Below are 11,541 nucleotides of genomic sequence, written 5' to 3'. Positions count from 1 at the left end.
TTAAAGGTGAACAATAATCTCGAAAACATTGTAGGTAGAAGAATGAAAAGAAATAATTTTCGTTGAAGAGTCTTCCATTGCTTGCAGAATACATTTCAAACTAATAATTTTTAATAATTAATAATTTTTATTTCGAAAACGTGTTTATTTCTGCCACGAATATGAGTGCTAGAGTTGCTGCACTCCTACAAGCTGTCAAAATCGACTTCTTTGTCATGAATCATTGTACATATACAGTCACCCTTGTATGCTATAAAGGTTCTCGCACTAGTATTGGTAAATAAACTGCAAAACTTCTTGTGCACCCAGAAAATGCCTTACTAAAAGAAGCTACAAAACCTGCTTCATGCAAACACTAGTAGAATGTACATTTTTTTCCGTAAATATTACCAACCGTATGTTAAATAAATGTCAGATGGAGTCAATGAATAAAAGCAAAAAATAGTAATAAACCATCGATCGAACCCATATAAATTCGAACTTTTTTTTTAATTTTTGACGTAGTGCTACGTCTTTGATTTCAATATAGGGGGGTCACTCTACGAAAAATGTAACGAAAATTAAGAGTTTTCAAATGTATATTTAAATGTATATATTATTTATCCAGCAATTTTTTCGCTTGAGACATCAACAGTGAAAGTAGTAAAACAATTGAGCAATTTAACGATAAAAAGAGGCATGTTTTGCAAGCGAATGAAAAGGAAAATCATATATTATGCATTCTTCCTTCCAACTTGGTTCCCGTGAATGTTGTATGCAACACAAGATTGTGTACAATAATTCGTTCTATCAATCAAATTGGACATCCAGTCAAATGTATAGGAATAAGGGTGATGTAGATGGTGGAGTGGGCTAGTAAGATGAATGCAATTCCATAGAAATTCATTGGGCTTATTCCAGAATACACTTCACGATGAAAAGGAAATGAAGTTTATCCACGACGACAACGAGTTCAACATCTGGACTAGGATTGGGCGATCTTTAGAAAAAGATCGATCTTGATAGATCGATTTTTAAACGGCGCCGGGATCGATTCACTGATTAAATCGGTGCCAAAGAATCGATATTTGTTGAATCGATTTTTTGAAAAATCGAATGACTTTTTTCATATTTATTTACTTGTTTTATATAACTATTATATTTTCTTTAAACGTGAAATGAATATTTCACATTTCTATTCAAACATCAAAGGCATTTCAATTTGATTCTCACAATGAAGGTAAAAAAACTTGAAATCCCAGAAAAAATGTGTTTTCCATGCATTCATTTCGAACCGTCATGGAATCATTAAATTATATAAATTAATTGAAAATTATTATTAGAAATTCAACAGCTGATTTTCATCTTCGCTGACAATAATCCATTCAGCATTTGCACAATTGTAGTCTCAGTTCTAGAAAAGAACGCGTCAGCTGGACCTGATGTCAACCATTCTATCTCGTCACAATTTTCACTGTCAGCATAATGAATTTAATGGTGTAAATATAACTTGTGAACACTTGAATTCTAATGATCAAACTTTCAAAACTGCTTCTCCTAAATTTACGACCGGTGATTTGACAACCTTGAAAGATGTTTATGAAATTGTGGTTTTTGGTGAAAATCAAAAACTGAAAAACAATTTTTTTTCCTACGATCGGAAAGATGGCATAGAAAAGATCGATTTTCGCGATTTTTTTCGATCCGAAAAATTGGAAATCGGGGAGGAAAAGATCGATCCAAGTTCGCCAAATCCTATTCACTGTCACTAACTGAACATCCTCGAAAGCTATCCAAATGTTTAAATCATGTTTTTAAAATTTTATCAGGTGGTGAGATTAAAATCGATGTACATTAAACAAAATAAACTCTAAAATCGAAAAAATCGAAGGAAAAAGATCGATCTTTACAAATTTTTAGGGTACAATGAATCGATCCAAAAAATCGGAAATCGAAATGGAAAAGATCCATCTTCTGAAAATCGATCCAAGATCGCCCAATTCTAATCTGGATACCAAATTAGTTTTCCACTAAAACTTATCATTACAACTAAACATTGTCTTCAGATACAATTTTTGTAAGAGATTATTTTTCAACATGAAAAAAAACAAAGTTTTCCTCCCACATTGAACACTCATTCATTCTGCCTGAAATCTCATTACACCTGTACCTCGCTGTACGGTCGCTCTTTATACGGCATTTCGCTATAACGGCCCTTTTCAATTAAGGCACGTTTTCGACTTACAGCCTAAAATGATTCACTATAACGGCAAAAAATTAAATTTGGAACCGATACGATTGAATTTGTATTACAATAATTGATTCCTTATACGACTGTTCGCTTAGCGGTCAAATTTTGTGGAACGAATCTAGACTGTAAAGCGAGGTATGGGTGTATTATCTTTGACGCTTCACTAACTCGTAAGACGTAGTTCAATGGCGTGCCGTTCACATCGTTTTCTCCGTGCAGTGTGTACGGGAATGGAACCCATAGTCTGCAAACGAACATTATATCACCGAAAAAGCTACTACTTCCGATGACTTACAATACCATAGCTATCCATCAAAAGTAAAGCAGTTTTATGGTTTCATGTGTATTTTGCCTCAAAAATCACGATATTTTCAACATTTCCTGTTTCTTCTTCAATATTCAATGTGATAATGGCCACCGTTTGGAGTTTCAAAAGAGTTAAAATAACAGATTTTTGAACAATGAAAAGAATTACATAAAAAAATTGTAATGGGTTGTATCTAGGACACGACCGCATATTTTTGACGTAGAACTACGCAATTATATTATGCAATCCACTTGTTTACCACTTCGAATATTATTGTAGAAAGCATTGAAATTTTTGTAATAGATTATGTTCTTCGTTACAAATAAATTGATGAAGGTCCTTTTACGTTTGATATGATGCCTAGGACTACCAAAATATGTGAACGGAAGAATTGTCAAACGATCATTGTATTTTACATTTCCCTCTGAAATTATTGCACACCTCATGTTTACGTAGTTCTCGAACCGCTAAAGTTCATTCACCTCCAGTATATTGAATGATGGTTTTCCCAGGCTTCTCAGTTTCAAAGTACGTTTTAGGGAAACATATTCCGGTCTGCACAACGACAAGCGAGTACAAAAATACTCAACACCAAAAATATCCACGACTTGCTTGTATTTACAAAGCGGATTCTCCCAGGCACAATAATTTTGAAGTCTGTGCTAGGGAAACACGGCTCAGTGGGAAAAAAACACTCCCGACTTGCATGTTTTGACAAAGCGGATCCCCACAGGCACATTGATTTTGAAGTCCGTGTTAGAGAAACCGTAAATCGGGCCAATCAACCCTTGGCAGTTAGGGCGTTTAGATAACGTTTGATATTTTACAGTTTTTCAATTGTTCATCTCATGAAAATAACATTTTCTTAATTGTGATAGACGCGTAGAAATATTTCCTATCAATTGATGCAAACATCTTTCCGATCTGTTAAGAAATGTAAGAGTTATAAGCATTCGAAATAAGAGTAGGGTTACCACACAAATCGGCAGAACAAATGTATGGGAAAAAAGAAAGTTCTTCCAGTTTTTATGAATTTAAACCATTTTGAGATTAGCTAATTGTAATGTGTGACATATCAAACGAATCTTAGAGAATTTCCGATTCGATTGGCATGCAAATCATGAGAATTCGTTTACATTGAAAATAGTTATTAACGTTAACTTTATTTCATAAAAACGTGACCTGTTGTCTGATTTGGCACCCTTGCTGAAAGACGTAGCTCTACGTTAAAACAATTGTTCCGAACAATCACAGTCCTACGTCAAACTTACGTCCGTGCTCCTAGGCTCAGACTCTTCTACTTTTTAAACGATTTTATTTATCTTGCCCTGTAATTTGTATGTTTGTAACATGTTTGTCTGTAGCGATTTACCACATTTATAGAAATTTGAACCCCTTCCTGTTGACCGATTAATCTGAAATTTGGAACACACCTTTACCTCTGCAGTCATTATAAAACTGCGCTTTCTCTTTCGATAACCACGGCCCTTCAGACAGATTTCATTTCAGTTTTGCCATGTAGTTTAATAAACGAGGTTCCCTTTCACACTCCTTATCGTTGAACACATTTGGAAATACTTTTACCGCTGAGTTTATCATGAAAGAGAATGTAGATGAAGAGAATCGATCAAAGAAGATAGGCCCTTTTTACATGTTGCTCTAGATTTCATGATTTGAAAAACCAAGATGGCGGCCGCTTCAAAATGGCGGATTACATATTTTCTCAAGGGGGGCTTGACCAGTAGATTACAGCTATTTAGGAAAACTCGAACTCAAGATGACCGCTGTAACAAAATAGTCAATTACTTTTCTGAACGGTTTCATTCAACTTGACCTGTTTGTATGTATGTTTGTATGTTTGTAGGGTTGTCCCACATTAATACAAATTTGACTCCGTTCCTTTTTATTTATTGATCTGAAATTTGGAACAAACCTTTATCTCTGCTGTCATTATAATACTGTGTATTCCATTATCTTTGTAAATTTGGCCGCCGGTGAAAAATGGCTAGATGGCTTGCCTGGGAGAACACACTACATTATGAACAACATAAATTCAAAAAGGTGTATGTTCTTTTTTGTAATCCCTTCAATATCGGTATCGGATGAAATGATTTGACTAATAGGATACAGTACATCATCAAAATATTCCGAAGAAAATTAGGTAAGAAATAAAAATTTAAAAAAAGGTGAATGATTTTATTGTAGAGAAGTATACTGATCATATAGATAATGTACTAAAAACTAGAAAATAATTGGGCAAGTAGCAGTTAATACTTATCACATCCCTTCCTTCATCCCCAATTGTCCCCAGAAATATCAGATTCATCACAAAAATGCAAATAGCCTGATCCTTTTTCTTTGAAGGTTTGTTTTATCCCCAAATCGGAAATCTATGAAATTTGTGATTAAAATCTCGATACATTTACTCGAATTCGTTGAAGAATATCAATTTCTTGATCCAGATCAGCTTTAATATTCAAAATCGGCTCATTATTCGATTTTTAATGATTTTTCAAAAGACGCTCATGAAAAATTTTCGAGATTTTAAAAACTTGAAACTTGAAAACTTGATTTTTAAAAAAAAACACAGATATTTTGGGTTTTTAACATCTGACGTTTGTTACTACATTACGAGAACACTTCTTTTATTCACCACCAGAGTGCGCTTATTACCGCCGGAGAATTTCTACCAGTTCCTGTAATATTTTCACTTTCATATATTGATGATGAACACTTAAAACACGCTTTGGAAAGTGAGAACCAACTTTTCTGTATTAATAATAATTAATTTCACTTGATATTTGATGAATATAATGAATTTAATGATGAGAAAATCAAATATTTTGAATGAATAAAATGAAGATTAATTTTTAAAGAATTTTGGCTATACTGCTCATGTTTACATAGGAGACGTAATCACCAACACCATTAGTGTTGGGAAAACGCATTTTTGTTGTTTTTTTGCCTACAAGCATAACCATGCAAATTTCCAATGAAATAATCTGTCTAGTTGAAGAATATTATCGGCAAAAAGATTGCCTAGGAGATTTTTCGGATTAAAACATATTTTTTTCCATATGGAAAACGCTTGCTTCTATTTATGCGGACAATCAATCGTTTCAATGAACATTTGTTCGCATAGCTAGACGTAATCACCAGGTTATTCTGTCTGTAGCGTTAGTATTTACATTTTCGATAAGAGTCAAAACGTCTCCGTCGGTAGTTTCAGTTGTTATCGGATAAAATCAAAAAGGTTTGAAGGAAATTTAGTGAAATATCTGCAAAAGGTGCTCTGGATTTCTTGCGAGTCTATGATAGTACTTTTTTCCTGAAAATCTCTGGGATATGGGTTCCCGGAATAAATCGCCACAGAAAACGACTGCAACAGAAACCACCGCTTATAAAATGTGTAGTAGGCTATAAATATTGTGGCGCGGTATTGTATTTCAAAACAAGAATTAACCGGGCAAACGTATCGCCCCAGGCAAACGTAACGCCCCGGGCAGACGTATACCGTCCGACGCTCGCTAGAGCTCGGTCGGACATTGCTAAAGGATCGTATCCTATGTTTCAAACTAACCGGGCAATCAGTGGATCCCAGGTTTGCGTGCGAGACACCGCCGCTTCCGACGGCGGGTCGGCGGTGGACTCGGATTGCGTCATCTTGGCGGCATGGGCCGCCTCGATTCCTTATCCTCGCCAAATGGGGACTTCGTCCCCATTACATTGTCCTCAGAATAAATTTCGAAAAACGAGAACAAGAGAATAAATTTATAATAGAAATGTGAGGCACATGATGTTTTTCCCGCGCCAAATATTTCTAGCCTACTACACTTTTTCTAAGCGGTTGTTTCTGTTGCAGTTGTTTACTGTGGCGATTTATTCCGGTCACCATGTTTTCGAACAAAAAATGTTTGTTTGCATGTTGAGCAAACGTATTACATTGCGTAGAATGCAGAACGGCGAAAAAGTCGATTTTGTTCATTTTGTCGCTTACGTCTCCTATCCAAACATGGGCAGTATAGGGGTCGATGTTATCACTTCTTCCTGGAAAAGGGGTCTCCCTGGGAATCCCTGATTTAGATATTCCAATGAATGAATAAAGATGCATACAATAGCTCAAAAATTACTAAATAAATTCATAACAATAGATGCATTAAGGGTGGGTTAGCATAACGGGTTTGGAGCATATGTGAAACCGACGTTGAACCGACGGCTTATACTGGGTCATACTGGCCGCTTTGGCATCTGTCTACCATTGTTATCGCGTAATATGTACGTACGAATAATTCGTATTGCAGAAATTGACTAATCATTGGTAATATTTACCAAAAATTCTTCATATATACCGAAGTTCTGCAAACTATTTTCATTTGCGTGAATTATGTTAGCGTGAGATAGAAAAATTCAACAACCTATTAAAAAGAAGGGTGGGTAATGTCGGTGACATAACCGGAGTGACGTAGGACTATACAAAGGGGACAGCTTTTGCTAAATATATATTTTAAATATATTGTATTATTTTCTTCTCCTACGTGTACGTGTACCTACCTATCTCCCTGAAAAATGGATTAGTTTACTGTTTACTCTTTATGAACATGTTGGGGGTTCAAAAAAGAACCTTAGGTGTTGTGTTTTTGCGTTTATTTCTACAAACTTGATTCTTGATTTTTTTCTGAAGGCTTTGTACTTATTAAATGTTCAACATCGGGCATCTTTCGGCGTATACACATATCGTACAATCAAAATGATGGCTGTGATAGGGAATGCATAGGTGGTCATCAGCTCGTTCACTATCATATATTTCACTATTGAGTACATTACCGTACCTTAAGCTGTGGTTTCGGAGACGAATGAATTGTAAGATTTGTAGTCTCCGCAAACAAAGTAAATAAAAATGAAAAAGAACTGAGGTTTTGGAGACGAACTCTACGATCTGTCGAGAAATAAACGAGTTACAAGCGTTCTGAAAAACCAACAGTAAATACAGGGACGGATGACCTTCGGATTAAAGTCCTTTAAAATAAGAATAGAGCAGCAGGAAATACATAGCTCATCGTGTTGCTCCTTAGTTATTTCTCTATGCAATGCAGATGTAACATCAGTCAATTTTCAACATCAGTTATCAACCAAAGAAAGCAGTTCTTGCTACCGACAAAATTCGTTAATGCCATCCTGTATACAATGTGTTGTAATTTGAAGCCACTTTTAATTCGGAAACCCTACATGGGTTTGTGAAAACTGAATGATCAATTCAAAAGACCCCAACCACCAATAAGTTCAAGAACAAGCATAAACAAAAAAATCAGTTTATATTATATGTCATATTATGTCACTTTAGAATGCATTGGTATTGTGAAAAACTTTTAATAACTCTTCTGAAAAGTAAGTTAATAATTCCTGAAAAGGCCCTGAAAAGCGCCGTGTTTTACGGTGGCTGGTTTTGCCACCAAAGCAGTCTGTATAAACAAACTTTTTCTTTCTTCTACCTGTTGCCGTTTGTCGATAGCGTTTGCCACTCGCTGAAACTAGTTGTTGACTTGATGAGCGCCGAACCGAAGCTGCTCTGTTCTTGATGCGTGTTTTCTGATTGTCGTGAGCAGCTTTGCAAGCCAACTCGAGCACTCCGACGGCCGAAACTCTATAATCGCTGTTAGGTATACTGGTGCTCCGGCACCAATCCGTTCGGCCTTGTTACCCTTGCGGAGCAATCAGTGAATGCGACCAACAGGGAACTGGAGACCTGCACGGTTCAAGTAAGACTTTGCCTTTCCCTTAACTTGTCCTCCTTTGTTACGTCCACACGTCCACGTTGCTGCTTGTTTTCTTTTTATGATGTGATGCGATACGATGTTAAACGATGCCGTACAACCACACGAGTTTACGGTTTGAAATAAAATAAGATATTTTTTGTGGTCCGCGTGTTTTATACTCTAGCGGTACACACTCACAGGATAGAGACAAATTTGCAGACTCAGCCAAAGGGGCCAGTCCAACGAGACGAACGAATGAGCGTTAAAAGGGAGCGATGGCAAAAAAATACATTCATTACGATTTGTTCGCTCGTTGGATTCACATGCAGGCTAAAAAGGGTCCTTTTCAGGATCACAAAATTATCTTCAATCTAAAGAGTTTATTGTTTTGTTATCACTCGATATCCCCATCTTGTTCGGCTAAACCTTTCTGTTTAGCGATTGCATTTGCCAATCGCCACAGCTTTCACAGTTGGAAAATTTCTTCCCATCCAGCTTTGTGACATGTTGTACAGTAAATTACATTCAATGCGACGTGCCGAAGCACCACTCAGTGTCGCATTGGAGGCGATTTTAACCTGTAATTGAACATTTGCGATGACAGTGGTACAGTGTCGACTTCCAATGTGGGGTCATAATTTGGATCTCTATGTTTACAAAAATGTCCAACTAAATAAGTCGCATTACATGTCCGTCCAATTAGCTAAATGTCGAACTAATTGTAAATTACTGTACTTTCAATCTGGAAACAATTGAGGAATTGGTGAAAATTGAATAATCAGGAAAGACCCCAACTATCAATAAGCTCAGAACAACTGCCAAATTCACATACTCATCAGATCCTGGCAAACAAATTATGAAAAAATCAATTTGTGTTTTTTTTATTATTTTGGATATTATTTTAGAAAGCATTGAACTGTATTTCGTAAACTCTTTTTTGAAAGGTTTAATGGCCCTGATAAGCGCCGTGTTTTATGGAATGGTTCCAATTTAGAAATGTCCAGACATGGCTGCTTGGGTTGTTTGTTGATGTGTTGTGATGCGAACTGATGTGGTGTACGGTTTGAATGAGAATGATCGTTACGGCAGCGAAGCGGGGATTTTTAAGCTGACTGGCTGGCTCGAGAATTACGCATGTGTGAGACTGCGACCAATGTTTCGTTCATTTTATTCTTTTTCCTTTCCAATCGTGCTTCATTCTATTTCGCTGCTGCTCTGGTTGCCCGTTTTGGTCGGTATGATTTGAGGAGCACAAAATGGACCAATCAAAAATGGGCACATAGTGCATTTGGACAATGCTTGATATTTCACAATTATTCAATTATTTATCTCAAGAAAAATGAAATGTTATTCGTTATGATAGATGCGTAGATATATTTCCTATCAATTGATGCAAAAACCTTTGCGATCTATTGAGAAATGTTCGAGTTATAAGCGTTCCAAATCTTGCATTTTTTCCTACCAGTTCAGTGCCTAGATTTCCATTTCACCCCCTATATCTTCCGGTTAGACGTAGTCCTACGTCAAAATAGAGATCATAACAATACCGTAGGACAGTAATGATAATGCAAATGATTGTGTAGGGTTGAGGAATAATGATAATGTGAATAATGATGTAATAATGTTGTGTAAGAGCCGCTTTAGAATATTGTTTACCAATTGAGTCATTACCATAGAATCTGAAATCGTGAAATCCTAAAACACGAGCAAAAAGAACCTCTGTGACGCACTTGGTCACCTTCTTCCAATTCGAATATTCAACTCAAATTTAACGACTCAACCAGCACAATTTCAGACTATCGATCGTCGACCGTTTGCGCCAATCACCAACCCCCAATCCAACCGGCTAGTCCCCGAGACAAGCTAGACAAGAGACTTCCCAATTAGCATATCTGTAAATCATCCGTCTTAATTTGCCGATTGTCCCTCGCAATTGAGCGCAGGAAGCCACTGAATCATCAGCCGAGGCGGCCGCGAGAGGAAGTTGGTAGCAGTGCTTCCTGCAAAACACGGAGCAATAATTGTCATTGACAGCAGCCAATTAACGAGAATCCCCCGGACATTGAATCGGGAAAAATCCTAATCATAATCAGCGCGAGAATGCGCTGACGAGACGGCCAATTATGTCGTCCTGTCCTCCGGCCCTCATCTCGCCCCGGGAGAAAAGAGTTATCTGATTCGACACATCTGGACAGCTTGCATCCAGCCCATGAGGGTCCTTTACTCGTGCAAAAACAAAAAATATATGCACCCTGCGCGGGATTTCGGCGCCAGATTTCGGTGTGCCATGAGGGCGCCACCATCCGCCAACGAACGCAGAGCCCAGGGAACTTACCGCCAGCCGTAATCGGTTACGAAAGATCTTCCCTTTCGCCGGATTGTTGTTTTGAGCAAACAAAACACCTCGTTAGAAGCGGATTATGATATAAATCTGCTGATAACGATGGAAAATAAAAGTTCAAAAGAGGTTCGCTCGCTTGGGTGGGACGGAGTTTGGGTGAAATTTTAATGGTCTGTCTCCCTTTCTCGGCTGATCCGGGCGATCACAAACGCGCGCGCTTTCATTCATTTGTTCGTTCCTAAAGCTACGGAAAAAAATGTATACAAACGGAATAATCATAATCGTTTCGTGTACGCTCCCGGGTTTAGAATATCTGATGATTACGACCGGGTGGAGGGGGTTGTGTATGGAACACAACCCACCCCTCTGGTGCTGCTGAATTTAAATGCCTGAAAGTACCCGCGCAGATGCAGATTTTTATTGTGCCTTCATGGTCGTAACTCAGTTTTTGTTCACGGAGAAACGCACGCTGCTGATCGGTATCTTTACGAGATATTAGTCATTAATTTTAATTTAGCTGCCGATTCTTCGAAGGTGCGCTTTGATCCATGGATTGGATCTTCCCTACCCAGCATGGACTATCGCGGCAGAAAAATCGTTTCCAGTTTTGTGTCGTTTATGAAAACAGCACACGGCAAACGATCTCCCATTGCCGCACTGTTGCAATGATTGCAACACTGTCGTGTTTGAACAATCAATTAGTTGTACAGGTATAAACGACACTCATCAATGACACCGCTGGATGAGTATGACGATTTCCCACGAATGTGAATCCAGCCGAATGACAAGCAAACGCAAATGCAGCCAACTGTTAGGGTTACACATGTTTCCCACCTAAGGAAATTTGTGCTAAATAATGACCCAAGTGCTAATAATTGAACAATCGTAGCCTGTTCATCGATACAAAGTG

The sequence above is a fragment of the Toxorhynchites rutilus genome, chromosome 1 (genome assembly GCF_029784135.1).
Source record: "Toxorhynchites rutilus septentrionalis strain SRP chromosome 1, ASM2978413v1, whole genome shotgun sequence".
NCBI lineage: Eukaryota > Metazoa > Arthropoda > Insecta > Diptera > Culicidae > Toxorhynchites > Toxorhynchites rutilus.
This window is presented reverse-complemented; position numbering follows the sequence as displayed.